This window comes from Callithrix jacchus, chromosome 8 (assembly GCF_049354715.1).
Source record: "Callithrix jacchus isolate 240 chromosome 8, calJac240_pri, whole genome shotgun sequence".
NCBI lineage: Eukaryota > Metazoa > Chordata > Mammalia > Primates > Cebidae > Callithrix > Callithrix jacchus.
In genome coordinates, this window is record NC_133509.1 from 70,451,776 (window position 1) to 70,472,650 (window position 20,875).

Here is a 20,875-nt window from a genome sequence, read left to right on the forward strand (position 1 = left end):
TGACACTTTAGAGATTCACCTATCCTCTGATGAGGGTACCCCTTCCTGGTATTGTGCTGGATACGTTGTAATCCTTTCTTAAAAAATTATTATTATTATTAGAGACAGGGTCTCTCTGTTGCCTTGGCTGGAGTACAGTGGTGTGATTATAGCTCACTGCAGTGTCAAACTCCTGAGCTCAAGTGATCTTCCTTCTCCAGTCTCCCTAGTAGCAGGGACTACAGGTACACGTCGCTGCACCCAGCCAATTAAAAACAATTTTTGTAGGGACAGGATATAATTATGTTGCCCAGGCTGGCCCCAAACTCCTGGCTTCAAGGGATCCTCCCACCTTGGCCTCCCAAAGTCTTGGGATTATAGGCATGAGCCACTTTGCTGGGCCAACATAATCTTTTGTTTTTCTTTTCTTTTTTGGTGCTCTACTAAATGAGATCTCTCTTCTGTTAAACATGGGCTGTGCAGGCCTTGCCCAGAGCTCCTTAATTTTGTCTAGACCATGTATCTTATCACTTTAGCCAGTTTTTTAGACCAGTGTGTCCCCTGACTTGTGAGCTGTCAGTAATGATAAATCTGGTAATTTGAGTGCCTACCATGTACCAGGAATTATGTTTAAGATATAAACTGAAGACTGGGCGCAGTGATTCATGTCTGTAATCTCAGCACTTTGGGAGGCCAACATGGGCGGGTCACCTGAGATCGGGAGTTAGAGACCAGCCTGACCACATGGAGAAACCCCGTTTCTATAAAAAAAAGATACAAACCAAAAGTCATTATTTAATATTGCTTGTGTTCAAAACAAAATGAATGTAAATCTAAGAATTCTGATACATATGCTTATTATATATTTGCCATAGATTTTAAAAATATATATTTTTTTGCATTTTAGGTTTTGGGGTACATGTGAAGAACATGCAAGATTCTTGCATAGGCGCATACATGGTAATGTGGTTTGCTGCCTTCCTCCCCATCACCTATATCAAGCATTTCTCCCCATGTTATCCCTCCCCATCTCCCCATCCCCTGCTGTCCCACTCCTAGTTACCCCCCCAACAGACCCCAGTGTGTGATGCTCCCCTCCCTGTGTCCATGTGTTCTCATTGTTCAACATCCACCTATGAGTAGAACATGTGGTGTTTGATTTTCTGTTCTTGTGTCAGTTTGCTGAGAATGATGGTTTCCAGGTTCATCCATGTCCCTACAAAGGACACAAACTCATCGTTTTTTATGGCTGCATAGTATTCCATGGTGTATGTGTGCCACATTTTCCCTGTCCAGTCTATCATTGATGGGCATTTGGGTTGGTGCCAGGTCTTTGCTATTGTAAACAGTGCCACAGTGAACATTCGTGTGCATGTGTCCTTATAGTAGAATGATTTATAGTCCTTTGGATATATACCCAGTAATGGGATTGTTGGGTCAAATGGAATTTCTGTTTCTAGGTCCTTGAGGAAATGACACACTGTCTTCCACAATGGTTGAACTATTTTATACTCCCACCAGCAGTGTAAAAGTGTTCCCATTTCTTCATATCCTCTCCAGCATCTGTTATCTGCAGATTTTTTAATGATCGCCATTCTAACTGGCATGAGGTGGTATCTCAATGTAGTTTTAATTTGCATTTCTCAAATGACCAGTGATGATAAGCATTTTTTTCATATGTTTCTTGGCCTCATATATATCTTCTTTTGTAAGGTGTCTGTTCATATCCATTACCCACCTTTGATTGGGCTTTTTTTTTTTTTTTGTAAATCTGTTTTAGTTCTTTGTAGATTCTGGATATTAGCCCTTTGTCAGATGGATAGACTGCAAAAATTTTTTCCCATTCTGTTGGTTGCCAGTTCACTCTAGTGATTGTTTCTTTTGCTGTATGGAAGCTCTGGAGTTTGATTAGGTTCCATTTGTCTATTTTGGCTTTTGTTGCCCATGCTTTTGGTGTTTCAGTCATGAAGTCCTTGCCTATGCCTATCTCCTGAATGGTTTTGCCTAGGTTTTCTTCTAGGGTTTTTATGGTGTTAGGTCTTATGTTTAAGTCTTTAATTCATTTCAGAGTTAATTTTAGTGTAAGGTGTCAGGAAGGGGTCCAGTTTCTGCTTTCTGCACATGGCTAGCCAGTATTCCCAACACCATTTATTAAACAGGGAGTCCTTTCCCCATTGCTTGTTTTTGTCAGGTTTGTCAAAGATTGTATGGTTGTAGATGTGTGGCATTGCCTCCAAGGCCTCTGTTCTGTTCAACTGGTCTATATCTCTGTTTTGGTACCAGTACCATGCTGTTTTGATTACTGTAGCCTTGTAGTACAGTTTGAAGTCAGGTAGCGTGATGCCTCCAGCTCTGTTCTATTTGCTTACAACTGACTTGGCTATGTGTGCTCTCTATTGGTTCCATATGAATTTTAAGGTGTTTTTTTCCAGTTCTGTGAAGAAGGTCATTGGTAGCTTGATGGGGATAGCTTTGAATCTGTAAATTACTTTGGGCAGTATGGCCATTTTCACGATATTGATTCTTCCTAACAATGAGCATGGAATGTTTCGCCATCTGTTTGTGTCCTCTCTTACTTTGTTGAGCAGTGGTTTGTAGTTCTTGAAAAGGTCCTTTACGTTCTTTGTTAGTTGTATTCCTAGCTATTTTATTCTCTTTGTAGCAATGGTGAATAGCAGTTTGTTCTTGATTTGGCTGTCTTTAAGTCTGTTATTGGTGTATAGGAATGCTTGTGATTTTTGCACATTAATTTTGTATCCTGAGACTTTGCTGAAGTGGCTTATCAGTTTCAGGAGATTTTGGGCTGAGAAGATGGGGTCTTCTAAATATACAATCATGTCATCTGCAAATAGAGACAATTTGGCTTCCTCCTTTCCTAATTGAATACTCTTTATATCTTTTTGTTGCCTGATTGCTGTGGCTAGAACTTCCAATACTATGTTGAATAGGAGTGGTGAGAGAGGGCATCCTTGTCCAGTGCCAGATTTCAAAGGGAATGCTTCCAGTTTTTGCCCATTCAGTATGATACTGGCTGTTGGTTTGTCGTAAATAGCTTTTATTATTTTGAGATATGTTCTGTCGATACCTAGTTTATTGAGAGTTTTTGGCATTAAGGGCTGTTCAGTTTTGTCGAAGGCCTTCTCTGTGTCTATTGAGATAATCATGTGGATTTTGTCTTTGGTTCTGTTTATGTGGTGAATTACGTTTATAGACTTGTGTATGTTGAACCAGCCTTGCATCCCTGGGATGATGCCTACTTGATCGTGGTGGATAAGCTTTTTGATGTGTTGTTGCAATCAGTTTGTCAGTATTTTACTGAAGATTTTTGCATCTATGTTTGTCATGGATATTGGCCTGAAGTTTTCTTTTCTTGTTGAGTCTCTGCCGGGTTTTGGTATCAGGGTGGTTGGCCTCATAATAAGATTTGGGGAGGATTCCCTCTTTTTGGATTGTTTGGAATAGTTTCAAAGGAGTGGTACCAGCTCCTCTTTGTATGTCTGGTAGAATTCAGCTGTGAACCCATCTGGACCTGGGCTTTTTTTGGTTGGTAGGCAATTAATTGCTGCCTCAACTTCAGCCCTTGTTTTTGGTCTAATCAAGGTTTCAACTTCTTCCTGGTTTAGGCTTGAGAGGATGCAAGTGTCCAAGAATTTATCTATTTCTTCGAGGTTTACTAGTTTATGTGCATAGAGTTGTTTGTAGTAATCTCTGATGATGGTTTGTATTTCTGTGGAATCTGTGGTGTTATCACCTGTATCACTTTTTATTGCATCTATTTGATTATTCTCTCTTTTCTTTTTTATTAATCTGGCTAGTGGTCTGTCTATTTTGTTGATCTTTTCAAAAAACCATCTCCTGGAATTATTGATTTTTTGAAGGGTTTTTTGTGTCTCTATCTCCTTCAGTTCTGCTCTGATCTTAGTTATTTCTTGTATTCTGCTAGGTTTTGAGTTTTTTTGATCTTGCTCCTACTAGCTCTTTCAATTTTGACAATAGCCTGTCAATTTTAGATCTTTTCTTGCTTCTTGTGGGCATGTATTGCTATAAATTTTCCTCTAGACACTGCTTTAAATGTGCCCCAGAGATTCTAGTATGTTGTGTTTTCATTCTCATTAGTTTCAAAGAACATCTTTATATCTGCCTTCATTTTGTTGTTTATCCAGTCAACCTTCAAGAGCCAGTTGTTCCGTTTCATGAAGTTGTGTGGTTCTGAGTTAGTTTCTGAATTCTGAGTTCTAACTTATTGCACCGTGGTCTGAGAGACTGTTTGTTATGATTTTCGTTTTTTTGCATTTGCTGAGGAGTGATTTACTGCCAATTATGTGGTCAATTTTAGAGTAGGTATGATGTGGTGCTGAGAAGAATGTATATTCTGTGGATTTGGGGTGGAGAGTTCTGTAAATGTCTATTAGGTTTGCCTGGTCCAGGTCTGAGTTCAAGTCCTATATATCCTTGTTAATTTTCTGTCTCATTGATATGTCTAATATTGACAATGGGGTGTTAAAAAGCTCCCACTCTTATTGTGTGGGAGTCTAAGTCTCTTTGTAAGTCATTAAGAACTTGCTTTATATATCTAGGTGATCCTGTATTGGGTGTGTATATATTTAGGATCATTAGCTCTTCTTGTTTTATTGATCCTTTTACCATTATGTTATGTCCTTCTTTGTCTCTTTTGATCTTTGTTGGTTTAAAGTCTATTTTATCAGAGACTAGGATTGCAACTCCTGCTTTTTATTGCTCTCCATTTGCTTGGTAAATCTTCCTCCATCCCTTTATTTTGAGCCTTTATGTATCCTTGCATGTGAGATGGGTTTCCTGGATACAGCACACGGATGGGTTTTGGCTTTTTATCCAATTTGCCAGTCTGTGTCTTTTGATTGGGGCATTTAGCCCATTTACATTTAGGATTAATATTGTTATATGTGAATTTGATCCTGCCATTTTGATTCTAGCTGGTTGTTTTGCCTGTTATTTGATGCAGTTTCTTCATTTTGTTGATGCTCTTTACCATTTGGTGTGTTTTTGGAGTCCTGGTACTGGTTGTTCCTTTCTATGTGTAGTGCCTATTTCAGGAGCTCTTGTAAAGCAGGCCTGGTGGTGTTGAAATCTCTGAGTAATTGCTTGTTCTTAAAGGATTTTATTTGTCCTTTGCTTGTGAAACTTAGTTTGGCTGGATATGAAATTCTGGGTTGAAAGTTCTTTTCTTTAAGGGTCTTGAATATTGGCCCCCACTCTCTTCTGGCTTGTAGGGTTTCTGCTGAGAGATCTGCTGTAGTTTGATGGGCTTTCCTTTATGAGTAACCCGAACTTTCTCTCTGGCTGCCCTTAGCATTTTCTCCTTCATTTCAACCCTGGTGAATCTGATGATTATGTGCCTTGGGGTTGCTCTTCTTGAGGAATATCTTTGTGGTGTTCTCTGTATTTCCTGGACTTGAATATTGGCCTGCCTTGCTAGGTTGGGGAAGCTTTCCTGGATAATATCCTGAAGAGTATTTTCCAGCTTGGATTCATTCTCTCCGTCACATTCAGGTACACCTATGAAATGTAGATTGGGTCTTTTCACATCATCCCATATTTCTTGGAGGCTTTGTTCATTTCTTTTTACCCTTTTTTTTCTAATCTTGCCTTCTCATTTTATTTTATTGAGTTGATCTTCGACCTCTGATATCCTTTCTTCTGCTTTGTCAATTCGGCTATTGAAACTTGCATATGCTTCACGAAGTTCTCGTGTTGTGTTTTTCAGCTCCATCAATTAATTTATATTCCTCTCTAAGCTGTTTATTCTTATTAGCATTTTGTCAAACCTTTTTTCAAGGTTTTAAGTTTCTTTGCATTGTGTTAGAACATGATCTTTTAGCTCAGGAAGTTTCTTATTACCCACCTTCTGAAGACTGTTTCTGTCAATTTATCAAATTCATTCTCCATCCAGCCTGTATCCTTGCTGGTGAGCAGCTGTGATTCCTTGGAGGAGGAGAGGCTTTCTGTTTGGGTGTTTTCATCCTTTTTATGCTGGTTTCTTCCCACCTTTGTGGATTTATTTACCTGTGGTCTTTGTAGTTGGTGACTTTCAGATGGGTCTGTTAGTGGACGTCCCGTTTGTTGCTGATGAAGTTATTTCTTTCTGTTTCTCAGTTTTCCTTCTAACAGTCAGGCCCCTCTGCTGTAGGACTGCTGGAGGTCCACTCCAGACCTTGCTTGCCTGGGGATCACCTGCAGCGGCCTCTGCGCTCTCGCTGGGAGCTGCAATCCAGAGCTGCTCCTAATGGCCATCTTGTATGATAAAACTTGAGGCGTTTTTTTTTTTTTTTAATGGATGAGCAGAGAAAGTGGTTCTTGAGACATAATCTACTATGAAGATACTATGAACATTGTGGGTCCATGGGGGGTATGGTTTCAAAGGCAAGAGTTTCCCCATGTCATGACTCTATCCGGGTCCCCATTAGGAACGTAAAGTTGTTTGTCTAGGTTTCCTGCCAGCAGGCTAGTTAGGATTTTTTTTTTTTTTTTTTTTTGAGACAGAGTCCAGCTGTGTCATCCAGACTAGAGTGCAGTGGCATGATCTTGGCTCACTGCAACCTCTGCCTTCCGGGTTCAAGTGATTCTCCTGCCTCAGACTCCTGACTAGGTGGAACTACAGATTCACACCACCATACTTGGCCAATTTTAGTATTTTTAGTAGAGATGGGGTTTTGCCATGTTGTCCAGGCTGGTCTTAAACTCCGGACCTCAAGTGATCTGCCTATCTTGGCCTCTCAAAGTGCTGGGATTACAGGTGTGAGCCACTGTGTCTGCCCACTTTGGCATAGACTGGGAATTTCTGCCTATATTTTTCTCAAGGCATGAGTGGCAAATCTCTGTGGCAAATTTTTTTTTTTTTGAAACAAGTTATCACTGTCACCCAAGCTGGAGTATAGTAGTATGACTATGGCTCATTGCAGCCTCTAGTTTCCAGGTTCAAATGATCCTCCCACCTCAGCCTCTTTAGTATTTGGGACTACAGACGTCTTATCCCACCATGCCTGGCTAATTTTTTGGTAGAGATAGAGTTTTGCCATGTTGCCCAAGATGGTCTCTAACTCCTGGACTCAAGTGATTCATTCATCTTGGCCTCCCAAAGTGCTGGTATTACAGTAGTGAGCTACTGCACTCAGCCCCAAATTTATAGTCTGAATGTTCTAAAACTGATTATTATCTTATGTTGCTAATCTTTCTGAAAAATATGTCTATTTAATGGTAGAAGGCTAGAACTTCTTTGCTCTTAAACTTGAAGCTAATTTGTTCTCTTTCAAGATACGTTTTACTAAAGGAAGGTCAAGAGAAGAAGTTATATAGTTACAGTCTTAAGAGTCAATTTTTTTTCTTTCTTTTCTGTTTTTCCCATTTCTAATATAGGTTTGAGGTGGTGACCTTGCCAGAAGAGTGTTACATTCTCTTGAGAGAATTACCATAATTCTAGTTCAGAAGCAGGCCACACAGTAGCATTTTATCTCTGCTAGTAAAGGTTACAAAATGATGTTAAACTGCTGAGAAAACCAGACCCTTAAGCAGAGGCTAAATGACATCTGCTGTTAGAGGGATGTTGAAAGAAATATATTTCATCTATTATTGAAAGACTTTGAAAATGGCATTGTTAATAGCAGAGATAGTAAAGTGCTTGAACTTGTTTGAAGATAAATGCATGATTTCAGTATATTATGTTTAAGTACATCTATGGGTAATTGCACTTATTAAGGAAGACTTTTTTTTAAAAAAAGACTTCAGGCACTGCTTAAATGATTCATTGACTAGCAGTTTTTGGTTTGAACCTTACACTCCATGGTGTTAAACTTACATTTTACAAATGTATTTATATATGTACATATAATAACAGATTATCCATTACACAAGGGCCAAATTGCTTTGGGTCTTTCCTACACACATTTGAGCTATACCCTCTCTCAGACCTCAATGCTCTATTTGGTGTCTCAGGTTTTTCAGAGAAAGGGGAGTCCAAGAGTGTGTCCACTCACCCTTCTCTTCCTTTAGAGCTTTTCTTTCCCTCCACCCCTGTGCAGCTGCCCAAGGAAATTCTCAGGGCAGGTCATGGCTCACACCCACTCTGTGCAAGGCTGCCAAGTGGGGAGACTCAAGAAGGTGAGGCTGCTGCTCTGGCTGCTGCCTGCCTGGTGCCTTCTGTGACTTCTCCTGGGTCCCTGGATTTGCTCTTTTTGGACCTCCATTGTGAGATTTTAAAATATTCTGTAAGATTCTATATTTTATATTGGTTGCTTTTCTGCCAGGTAAGTAGAAAAGGGTACAGCAGGCCTATTATTTAGACTAGAGGAATATTACATGTATTCTCCTATACCTCTGATACAATTTGACTATGTCCCCACCCAAAACTCATCTTCAATTCTAACTCCCACAATTCCCACGTGTCGTGGTAGGAACCTTGTGGGAGGTGATTGAATTATGGGGATAGGTCTTTCCTACACTATTCTCGTGACAGTGAATGAGTCTCACAAGATTCCATGGTTTTGAGAATGGGAATTCCCCTGCCCATGCTCTCTCTTTTTGCCTGCTGCCATCTATATAAGGTGTGACTTGCTCCTCTTTGCCTTCCACCATGATTGTGAGGACTCCCTAGCCATGAGGAACTGTAAGTCCTTAAACCCCTTTTTTTCTGTGTAAATTACCCAGTCTTAGGTATGTCTTTATCAGCAGCATGAAAATGGACTAATATAACCTCTCTTTTTCTTTCTTTTTAAACATGTTGTTGGTTGTTGTTTTTTTGTCTTTTTTCCCCCATCACTGAAGATTTCTAGTGCACATTGATTATCTTTCCATAGATGGTCCCAGAGATCTACTTTGTTCTTGGTAATGACCACATGGTATTCATTTTTATGGAATAACCACATGGAATTCTATGGTATGGAATGCCAGCACAATACTGATGAACATCAAGGTTGCTGTTTTCCTCCCTTCTTTATTCCCTCCTTCCCTTTCTTCCTTCTTATTAAACAAGGCTGCAGTGAACACTCTTGTACATATATCTTTGATGCTAGGAAAGAGTATATTTGTAGCATAAATTTCTGGTACAATTGCTGGGTCAAATTATACCAGAAATTTGGGTAGGGAAAATTTGTATTTTATTAGATATTGCCAAATTTTCCTGCAAACAAATTGTACCAATTTGCACTCCTACTAACAGTATATGATAATGCCTACTTTGTCCTAATCATCAGAAACACTGGGTTAGTTAATTTTCTAGGTCATTATTCAAGATCATTCTTCTACTTTTTCTTTATTTTTCTCTGGGCTGCATATTAGGCCTTCATTCTATTCCTTTTAGAAAATTTCATTCACTCATTGGCTTCAGCTACCATTTAGGTCCTAACAAATTCTAAATCTAAGCCTCTACTCTCACCTGAGTTATATATTCAAATTGCCTATTGGGCATTTCCATCTATTATTCTCTCTTTTTTTTTCCACAACAACTCTTTTACCTGACTGTTTACCATCTATTATTCTCTTAACACGTTTACAACTTAATATACAGAAAACCAAATATTATCTCCTTTGCACATTCCTCTCCCAGTCTGGAATGTACTCCATTTGTGCTTTCACCCTTGATTCACGCAACCACCCACCCAAATTCAGACCTTGAAGAGGTTGTGGCAGGTACTAAATTCATTGATTTTGGAGCCAGACTACCTGGGTGTGAACTCTACCATTTATCAGCTCTATGACCTTGGGTAACATTTTTTTTTTTTTTCGAGACGGAGTCTCACTCTTGTAGCCCAGGCTGGAGTGCAGTGGTACCATCTCAGCTCACTGCAACCTCTACCTCCCAGCTTCAAGTGATTCTCCTGCCTCAGCCTCCTGAGGGGCTGGGATTACAGGTGCGTGCCACCACCACATCTTTCTAATTATTGTATTTTTAGTAGAGATGGGGTTTCAGCATGTTAGGCTGGTCTCAAACTCCTGACTTTAGGTGATCCACCGGCCTTGGCCTCCCAAAGTGCTGGGATTACAGGTGTGAGCCACTGCACCCGACCAACCTTGGGTAATTTCTTAACCTTTTTGTGCCTCAATTTCCCCATCTGAAAATGGAAATTATAATACTTCATAAAGTTGTAGTGAGGACTTAATATATGTCAAGTGTGTAGAACAGGGTATGTTACATGATAAATCCTATGTAAGGCTATTTATGAATTTTGACTCCTTGCTTCTCATATCTATGGAATTAGGTAGTCCTGTAGATTCTAACTCTGAAACATTTCCAACTCTAAAATTGTCTTTTCTCTCTTCCCACTGATGCTGCCCTAATTCAAGCCTCTGGTATATTTTACTGAAATAATTGTGATGGTCTAGCTAGGTCTTTCTCTCTCTCTCTCTGTCTCTCTCTAGCAAAGGTTTTATTTCTAGAACCCAGAACTGATTCTTTTTTTCTCCCAGCTTTAAATTTTTTTTTTAAATCTTTTGCTTACCCAGAACTTCAATTCTACTTTTTCCTGGACATGCTTCTTCCCTGATACTTCCCTGTTCTGACTGTGTGGTTCTAATGAGAACAACCCTTTCTCTAATATTCCACAATGCTTGGTCCTAGTTGAGAGCACTAGGTGAAAATGTAACTCAGCCTGTCCCAACTGAAACCCTTCTCTTGGATCTCTTAAAGTATAACTGCAGAGAAAAGTGTCAGTCTCCCACTTATGTTGAAACTGGGACAACGAAGTTTGGAAATGATAGGCAATCACATTTCCTGCCCTGTGGAGACTGCTGAAGAGATGACAGGTGGAGGGGGAGTTTCCTGGTGTTTAACCTTGTGCTATCAGCTGACTCATAGTCCATCTGCACTCCAGTCTTCCTCATGTTACATGGGTTTTCTAATAAATTCCCCTTTTTCCAAATGATTTGGAGCTGGATTTCACACCCTTGCAATATTTTTGATGCATACTTAGAGCTTCATATTCTGTTGATAGCCACTTTGAAAATCATAAGACGCTTTTATAATTTTACCAGAAATTCAAAGAATTTAAAAAAGGGTATTCATGGAATTGCAAATATATGCATGAAAAGAGAAAAGCAGTCCCTGAACTGCCTGACTCCCAGATAGGCCTTGGTGTTCTGTTGAACATAAACAGTTTCACAGAACACCAACATCAAGCAAGGCCACTCTGTGACCGTGAGGAAGTGGGGTCAATGCCCACCCCCCCGGCATCTTGTCTAAATATAGACAAAAGTCTGCAAACCACAAAAAATGTGAAACATTCCCCTATTCTGGCTAATGTGAATAACTTCTGTTTCTTTACCAATTATAGCATTAACCTTCTTCATTCCTCCTGCTTTATAAATAAAATTTATTAAGATACTAACTAAATTATGGGATTGCCCCCACTTCCTGACAGCATTTTATCCAGAGCAAAGCCCACTTCCTTGAACCCTACCAAAAAATCTCCCAATGAAAGCCCAAATCCTGTAAGTCCCTTTTAACACCTTCTTACTCACACACCCACAGTTACCTATGGTGTGGTTTCTCCCTCCCTGAAATGAGCAACTACAGGTGTTCCTGATGGCCTTTGGCTGGAAGGCATTGACACATGGAACATTTAAAACAGTTTGCTGTAAGAATTTTTTTTTGTTAGATTTAGACTAATGATACAAAGTACATTCTGGACACAGATCTGAGAACTTCCAGTATATAATTATAGTTATAATGGCTGATAAAACACAGTTTTTAATTTTCATTGACACATTATTGAAAGAATCACAAAAGACAAAAAGACAAGATGAAAGGCATTTCCTGAAATACATTGGTACTGCAATCTAAATTAGATAGCACTTTGCATCTAAAACCAGAAAATAATATTTCTGCTACATTAATCAGGAACCTGGAAATGTAAAAGCTACAGTCCCAGTTCATTTTTATTAAAACCTGAAGGTGGCAGTAAATTCCTACAAGACTTAGGTGCCTAGGTTAGAATCTGTATTTTTCCTCCTAGTTACTCAAAATGGTATAGTGAGACTTCAGTTGTATTTAATCCTATTGCATACTAATTAAGAGATATTCAGGAAGAAGATAAAGTTCTACACAAGGATTACATTGTTATTGCTCTTTATTAGCTGAAAAGAATTCACCATGTAAAAGGCTTAGGAACATTGTAACTGATTATATGCTTTACAGTTATTGTAGAAACAAAGTATGTAATTAAACAAAAGGGAAGAACATGAGAACTTTTAATACAGACCAAAGTGCTCTGAAGGGATGTGGTAGTAAATATAATCATCCATCAATATCCTCAGGTGATTGATCTGCAAATACCAAAATCCACAGATGCTCAATTCCCTTTTACAACATGGTGTAGTATTTGCATATAAACTATGCAAATCATCCTTTAATTCATCTCTAGATTACTTGTACTTCTCAATATGATGCTGTGTACATACTTGTTATACTGTATTGTTTAGGAAATAATGACAAGGGAGAAAGGACAGTACATGTTCAGTACAGATGAAACTTCATTTTTTTTTCTGAATATTTTCTATTGTGGTTGGTTAAACCTAGCTGACGTGAAGCTGGCAGATATGGAGGACTAACTACATTGCTTAAAATTATCTACTAAATCAATAACCATGTTGTAGATTTTTACCCCACATTACTCCCAATTTTATCCTCAAAATTATTAAAATCAAATTTTGTATGGTTGTGTTTTTACCTAATTATCTACCATAATCAATATAATCTCTAGAATATTCTTGATCAGTGATGACTTTACTGATAATATAGACAATTTACAAATGGCAAATTAATATTAATTCATACTGGAAAATGAGTTACTTTGTTGATCTTTTTATATAAATATCTAAAACTAGTTTCATAGTTTCTTTTCTTAGAGAGTAAACATTATCATTGGTGCCGCTGAATTTTATTCAAAGTTATAGTAATGTTTTAGTGACCTCAATATATAGGCATGAGATTATTAGAGCTTTGAAAATTGGGAAGCATAGGATTTCTATAATCGTTTCAGATAAAAGTTAAACAGAAGTGAAAGGGAGACAGACATAGAGAGAACGAGGAGGAAGGAGAGAAAATGATGTCCACAGATTATAAGTGCCTACAGCCAAGCTGCAGCGCAGCAGGTCTACAGTTCTTACACCGCCCAGCCCACTCAAGGATAAGCCTACCCAGGCATATGGGCAACAAAGCTATGGAACCTATGGACAGCCCACTGATGTCAGGTATACCCAGGCTCAGAATGCTGCAACCTATGGCCAGACCACCTATACAACTTCTTAGGTAGGGACTGCCTCCTACTGGTTATACTACTCCAACTGCCCCCCAGGCATACAGCCCGCCTGTCCAGGGTTATGGCACTGGTGCTTATGATACCACCACTGCTACAGTCGCTAACACCCAGGCCTCCTACACAGCTCAGTCTGCATATGGCACTCAGCCTGCTTACCCAGCCTATGGGCAGCAGCCATCAGCCACTGCACCTACAAGATCACAGATGGTAACAAGCCCATTGAGACTAGTCAACCTTAATCCAGCACAGGGGATTACAACCAGCTCGGCCTAGGATATGGACAGAGTAACTACAGTTATCCACAGGTACCTGGGAGCTGCCCCATGCAGCTAGTCACCGAGCCTCCATCCTACCCTCCTACTAGCTATGCCTCTACACAGCTGACTAGTTACAATCAGAGCAGTTAAATCTCAGCAGAACACCTGTGGGCATCTGTGCAGCTATGGACAGCAGAGTAACTATGGTCAACAAAGCAGCTATGGGCAGCAGCCTCCCACTAGTTACCCACCCCAAACTATATCCTACAGTAAATCTCCAAGTCAATATAGCCAACAGAGCAGCAGCTATGGGCAGCAGAGTTCATTCCAACAGGACCACCCCAGTAACATGGGTATTTTTGGGCAGGAGTCTGGAGTATTTTCTGGACCAGGAGAGAACCGGAGCATGAGTGGGCCTGATAACCGGGATAGAGGAAGAGGGGGATTTGATTGTGGATGCATGAGCAGAGGTTAAAAAAAAAGTTAAATGGGTCCAACATTAGGTGTGTAATAAAACTAAGCAGTTAATGTTGAGAGAGAGAAATGATGCTGATCTTTTAAATATATTCCTAGGACTGTGCTGACACAGGAATAAATATGCAGCTTTGGAATTATTAATTTATGCTGGGTGTGGTGGCTCATACCTATAATCCCAGCACGTTGGGAGGCTGAGGCAGGAGGACTGCTTGAAGTCAGGAATTTGAGACCAGTCTGGGCAACAAAGCGAAATCTATAAAAAATAAAAACTAGCTGGACGTGGTGGCTCACACCTGTAGTCCTAGCTACTCGAGAGGCTAAGGCAGGATCAATTGAGCCCAGGAGTTCTAGGAGGCAGTGAGCTGTGATGGAACCACTACTGCACAGAATTAATTTATTAATTTGAATGATCCTAATTTTCAAGATGTTATTTCATTCCTCCAATTAATTTTAACTCCATTATATACCCAAGTTCATATATAAAGTAATACATGACTATTAACCACAACAAATGCAAATTTAATTTTAATAATTCAGGGCTGGGCATGGTGGCTCATGCCTGTAATCTTAGTACTTTGGGAGGCTGAGGTGGGCTGGCCACTGGAGCTCTGGGATTCGAGACCAACCTGGGCAACATAGAGAAACCAAGTCTCTACAAAAAAAAAAAAAATACAAAAAATTAGCTGGGTGTGGTAGCATGCGCCTGTGGCCTCAGCTACTTGGGAGTCTGTGACAGGAGGATTGCTTGAGTCTAGGGGATGGAGGTTGTAGTGAGACCAGGTTGCGCCACTGCACTCCAGCCTGGGTGACAGAGTGAGACCATGTCGACAAAAAAGTGTAAAGTTAGAAGTATATATGACATATGCTTAGTCCAGAAATACACCTATTACAAATATAAGATTTCCAAAACAATTAATTTAATTTTTTATTTTATTATTATTTTTTGACACAGAGTCTCACTCCATCACCCAGACTAGAGTGCACCACTAAAGTGCAGCTCGCTGCAACCTCCACCACTCAGGTTCAAGCGATTCTCCTGCCTCAGCCTCCCAAGTAGCTGGATTTATAGATGCAAGCTACCATGCCTGGCTAGTTTTTTGTATATTTAGTAGAGAGGGTTTTGCCATGTTGGCCAGGCTGGTCTTGAACTCCTGGCTTCAAGTGCTCCACCCGCCTTGGCCTCCCAAAGTGCTGGGATTACAGGTGTGAGCCATTGCACCTGGCCAAAACAGTTAATTTTAATATAACAATTATTCTCAATAATTATGAATAACTACCCCATTTCATTTTCAAATAGTGTATAGATTTGTTTTGTTCGTAATACTTAAAATCACGTAGCAAAAGTTGTCTTTTAACAGTAGATTCTGTGTAACTCAGAGCTATTCTAACTTATGGGGTGTCATTTCCATTTGTCAGTTGGAGAACATGATAGTAAGTATAGCATAACTCCCTGTGTATCGGTTTAAAACTTAGTACATACCAATGAAGTCTGCATGACTTCATAATTGCAGACTAGTGGTGGTGAACACTGGCTGCCAGCAGAGGGCACTTTGAGGTTTTTATATGTTAGAATTTCACACCGATCGTGGCCCAAGATTCTAGACCATTTGTCTACAAACTATTTTCCTAAGAGTAAAGATATTTCTAACATTTATCAATTCCCCATGATTTCCTGTCTCAATTTATAAACTCCTGTGCTCTCTGGGAAGGGATAAGGTAATCTAAAAACAAACAAGCAAACAAATAAAAACAAAAAAAAACCAGCCACAGTTACCAGCTGTTACCATGAACAGGTGTGAGAGATGGTTCTGTGTGTTGAAATCAGAGAGGTTGCAACCTCCCTGGATTTCTTCTCCCAGCCCCATTCAACTCCATGGCCGCTGTCAGCAGTTCTTCCGTAGCCATCTGAAGGGAACCCAGGAATAAACACCTGCAGTTTTAAATGGTCTAATTGAGTCAATAAGAAGGTCAACAAAAAAGGAAAAAAATGAAGCTGAAGAATGCCATTTGGCACCAAGGTAGACTTCTGGATGATCTAGGGGAGTATTTCTCAAAAACTCCAGGCTGGAGTGCAGTTGCGGGATCTTGGCTTGCTGTAGCCTTTTCCTCCTGGCTTCAAGTGATTCTCCTGCCTCAGCCTCCCTCCCTAGTAGCTGGGATAACAGGCATGCACCACCACGCCCAGCTAATTTTTTTGTGGGAGATAGGGTTTCCCTATGATGGCCAGTTTGGTCTTGAACTCCTGGTCTCAAGTGATCCACCCACCTTAGCCTTCTAAAGTGCTGGGATTACAGGCATGAGGCACTGTGCTGAGACTGAGGCAGGCAGATCATCTGAGGTTGGGAGTTCGAGACCAGCCTGACAAACATGTAGAAACCCCATCTCTACTAAAAACACAGAATTAGCTGGGCGTGGTGGTGCATGCCTGTAATCACAGCTACTCAGGACGCTGAGGCAGGAAATTGCTTGAACCCAGGAGGTGGAGGTTGTGGTGAGCTGAGATCCTGCCATTGCACTACAGCCTGGGCAACAAGAGGGAAACTGCACCTCAAAAAGATAAAATAAATAAATAAAATGTTACAGTCTTCGGATACTTGCTTTTTTTTAACTCTACATTGTAGCTAAGATTACGTCATTGCATATAGCTATAGTTCATCCTGTTTTATTGCTATAAGCACTATAACTTATTTATTTCTTTGTGAACATTTAGGGTGTTTCCAGGTTTTTGTTGTTAAGATCAGGACTTGCACATGTCTCCTGGCACATATGAGAATTTTACTTGTATATAAAGCTAGGAATAGAATTTCTATATACATTTGGGTATACTAATATTTAACTTTATAGGATAAAGCCAAATTGTTTTACAAACTGATTCTTCCCCTTCATACTCATGCTAGCAATAACAGAGATCAATATTTGTTCACATCTTTGTCTCACTTTCCCAGTTCTCTACCTTCACTTTTCAAATAAGTTACTTGCACTCAAATGTATGTCTTACAGTTTGCTACCAAGGGACAATTTTGTTCAGAGATGAAGCAGCCATGTTTACTTTTCTTTTCTTTAGATGGAGTCTGGCTCTGTTGTCCAGGCTGGAGGTGGCATAATCCTGGCTAACTACATCCTCCACGTCTTGGGTTCAAGCAATTCTCCTGCCTCAGCCTCCCAAGTAGCTGGAACTGCAGGTGCCTGCAATCACACCCAGGTAATTTTTGTATTTTTAGTAGAGACGGGGTTTCACCATGTTGGCCAGGCTGGTTTTGAACTCCTGACCTCAGGTGATCTGCCCACCTCAGCCTCCCAAAGTCCTGGGATTACAGGCATAAGCCACTGCTCCCAGCCCATATTTACCTTTTTATATTATACTAATTGGCTAACAAGGGGCAAAAGTACTAAGTGGGATTTATGAACTCTACTTGAAAATACTATTTTTAGTAATATTGTTGGTTGGTTATCTGAGCTTCTTTCTATCATTTAATTCTCTATGTCCATGAGATCAAGGTTTTTAGCTCCCACATATGGGTAAGAACACTCAGTATTTGTCTTCTGTGCTTGGTCTATTTTCTGCAACATAATGACCTCCAGTTCCATTTATGTTGCTGCAAATGACATGATTTCCTTCTTTTTTTTTCTTTTATGATGGAGTCTCACTCTGTCACCCAGGTTGGAGTGCAGTGGTACAATCTCAGCTCACCGCAACCTCCGCCTCCCAGATTCAAGTGATTCTTGTGTCTAGGCCTCCCAAGTAACTGGGATTACAGGCTTGTGCCACCATGCCCAGCTAATTTTGTGTTTTTAGTAGAGATGGAGTTTCACCATGTTGTCCAAGCTGATCTCAAACTCCTGCTCTCAAGTGATCCACCAGCCTTGGCCTCCCAAAGTACTCGGATTACAGGCATGAGTCACTGAGCCCAGCCATGAGTTCATTATTTTTATGGCTGAATAGTTTTCCGTTGTGTATAGATAGCTCATTTCTCTATCCATTCATCCATTGATGGATGTTTAGGTCGATTCTGTATCTTTGCTGTTGTTAATAGTGCTGTGATACACCTGCAAGCACAAGTATCACTTTGACATAGTAATTTCTTTTCCTTTGGATAGATAGCCAGTATTGTGATTGCTGAAACTAAAACTAATACTTTCAGTTTCCTGAAAAATCTCCATACTGTTTTTTATAGTAGTTGTACCAATTTACATTCCCATCAACAGTGTATAAAGACTCTTCTCCACATCCTCACCAGCATCTGTTATATTTTGTCTTTTTTATAGTAGCCATTAGAATTGGGGTAAGTCAATATCTCATTGTAGTTTTGATTTGCATTTCCCTCATGATTTAGTGATGTTGAGCATTTTTTCATATACCTCTTGGGCATTTGTATGTCTTCTTTCAAGAAATGTCTATTAATGGCCTTTCCCCATTTTCAAATGAAATTATTTTTTTCCACTGTTGAGTTGTTTGAGTTCCTTGCATATTTTGTATATTAGTCCCTGTCCAAGGAGTAATTTGCAAATATTTTCTCCCATTCAAGAGGTTTTGTCCCCCCCAACCTTTTTTTTTTTTTTTGAGACAGGGTCTTGCTCTGTTGCCGAGGCTGGAGTGCAGTGGTGTGATCTTGGTCAACTGCAACCTCGGCCTCCTGGGTTCAAGTGATCCTCCTACCTCAGCCTCCTGAGTAGCAGGGACTAAAGACATGTGCAACAACACCTGGCTATATTTTTTTTTTTGGTAGACATGGAGTTTTGCCATGTTGCCCAGGCTGGTCTTGAACTCCTGGAATTAAGCAATCTGCCCATGTCGACCTCCCAAACTGCTGGGATTATAGGTGTGAGCCACTGTGCCCAGCCTATTTTTGTTTTTGTTGCTTGTGCTTTTGAGGTCTCAGCCATAAAATCTTTGCCTAGACCAGTATCCTGAAGAGTTTTTCCTGTTTTCTTCTAGTGGTTTTATAGTTTCAGGTCTTACATTTAAGTCTTTAATCCATTTTGAGTTGACTTTTCTATATGGTGAAAGATGGGGGTACAGTTTCATTCTTTTTTTTTTTTTTACTTTTCAGGTCATGTATCTCATAGTCAGTTTTATTCTTCTCAATATGCTTATCCAGTTGTCTCAGCACCATTTATCGAAGATGTTTGTTTCCCCAATGTATGTTCTTGGTGGCTTTGAAAATCAGTTGGCTATAAATATATGGATTTATTTCTGCATTCTTGGTCTGTTTATCTATTTTTATACCACTATTATGCTGTTTTTGTTACTTGCGGTATGTTTTGAAGTCAGGTAGTGTGATACCTCCATCTTGGTTCTTTTTGCTCAGTATTGCTTTGGCTATTTGTGTTCTTTCTTGGTTTCATACAAATGTTGGAATTTTTTTTCTATTTCTGTGAAAAATAATATTGGTATTTTTGAGAGGGATTGCATTGAATCTGTAGATTACTTTGGGGATTATGGTCATTTTAATGATATGAATTCTTCCAATCCTTGGGCACAGGATGTCTTTCCATTTATTTGTATCCTCTTCAATTTCTTTCATCAGTGTTTGTAGATTTCCTTGTAGAGATCTTTCACATCCTTGGTTAAATTTGTTTCTAGGTATTTTTTTTTTTGGTAACTATTGTAAATGGGATTGCCTTCTTGATTTTTTTTTTTTTGCCTATTTCATTATTGGAATATAGAAATGCTACCAACTTTTGTGTTTTTGTATCCTGTAATTTACTGAATTTATCAGTTCTAAGAGATTTTTGGTGACATTTTTTGTTTGTTCTAGATATAAAATTATGTTGTCTGCAAAGAGGGATCAAGTTAGATGCCTTTTATTTCTTTTTCTTGCCTGATTGCTCTGCCTAGGACTTCCAGTACTATGATGAATAGAAGTGGTGAAAGTGGGCATTCTTGACTTGTTCTAGTTAGTAGATGAAATGCTTTCAACTTTTCCCATTCAGTATGATGATAACTGTGGGTTTGTCCTATATGGCCTTTATTATTTTGAGGTATGATCCTTCTATGCCTAGTTTATTGAGCATTTTAATAAATGCTCAATATCCTGCAAGGGGTGTTGAATTCTTTTTCTGCATCTATTGAGATGATCATATGGTTTTGCCCTTCATTTTGCTGATGTAGTGTATCATGTTTATTGAATTGCATGTGCTAAACCATCCTTGCATTCCTAGTGTAAATTTAAATTAATTATGGTAAATTATCTTTTTGATGTGCTGTTGCACTTAGTTTGCTAGTATTTTGTTGAGGATATTTGCATCTGTGTTAATCAGGGATATTGGCCTCTACTTTTATGTTGTGTCCTTGTCTGGTTTTGGCATCAGAGTAATGCTGGCCTTGTAGAATGAGTTAGAGATAATTTCCTCCCTTTCAATTTTTTGGAATAGTTTGAGGAGGATTTAGAATATTAATTCTTCTTTTTACATTTGGTAGAATTCAGCTGCTATTCCATCTGGTCCTGGACTTTTCTTTGTTGAGAGGCTTTTTATTACTGACTCAACCTTGCTACCTGTTATTGGTCTGTTCAGGTTTTTTATTTCATCCTAATTCAATCTTGGTGGGTTTTGTTTCTAGGAATTTATTCATTTTCTCTACATATTCTAGTTTGTTATATAATTAGCTGTTCATAATCATCTCTGATGATCTTTGGTATTTCTGTGGTATCAGTTGTAATGTCTCCTTTTTCATTTCTGACTTGGTTTATTTGGGTCTTCTCTCTTAGTCTAGTGGTTTATAAATTTTATCTTTTCAAAGAGCGTATATATGTATATATTTAAGAGCATGTATACATATATATATATTTCATTACTTCTCTGATCCTTTTTTTTCTTTTGCTAATTTTGGGTTTGGTTTGTTCTTGCTCTTCTGGTTTCTTGGGGTGTATCATT

The 20,875-nt window shown here is 39.3% G+C and overlaps 1 pseudogene across 1 annotated transcript in view; it reads left to right on the plus strand.

The window, feature by feature from the left end:
- Positions 1-6,357: 6,357 nt before the first annotated feature.
- LOC100409645 (RNA-binding protein EWS pseudogene) overlaps positions 6,358-20,875 on the plus strand; it is a 49,622-nt pseudogene continuing 35,104 nt past the window's right edge. The window contains exons 1-3 of the transcript XR_013520618.1: positions 6,358-6,364; positions 7,948-8,258; positions 13,063-17,201. The product of XR_013520618.1 is annotated as an RNA-binding protein EWS pseudogene (transcript). The remainder of the gene's footprint in view (positions 6,365-7,947; positions 8,259-13,062; positions 17,202-20,875) is intronic.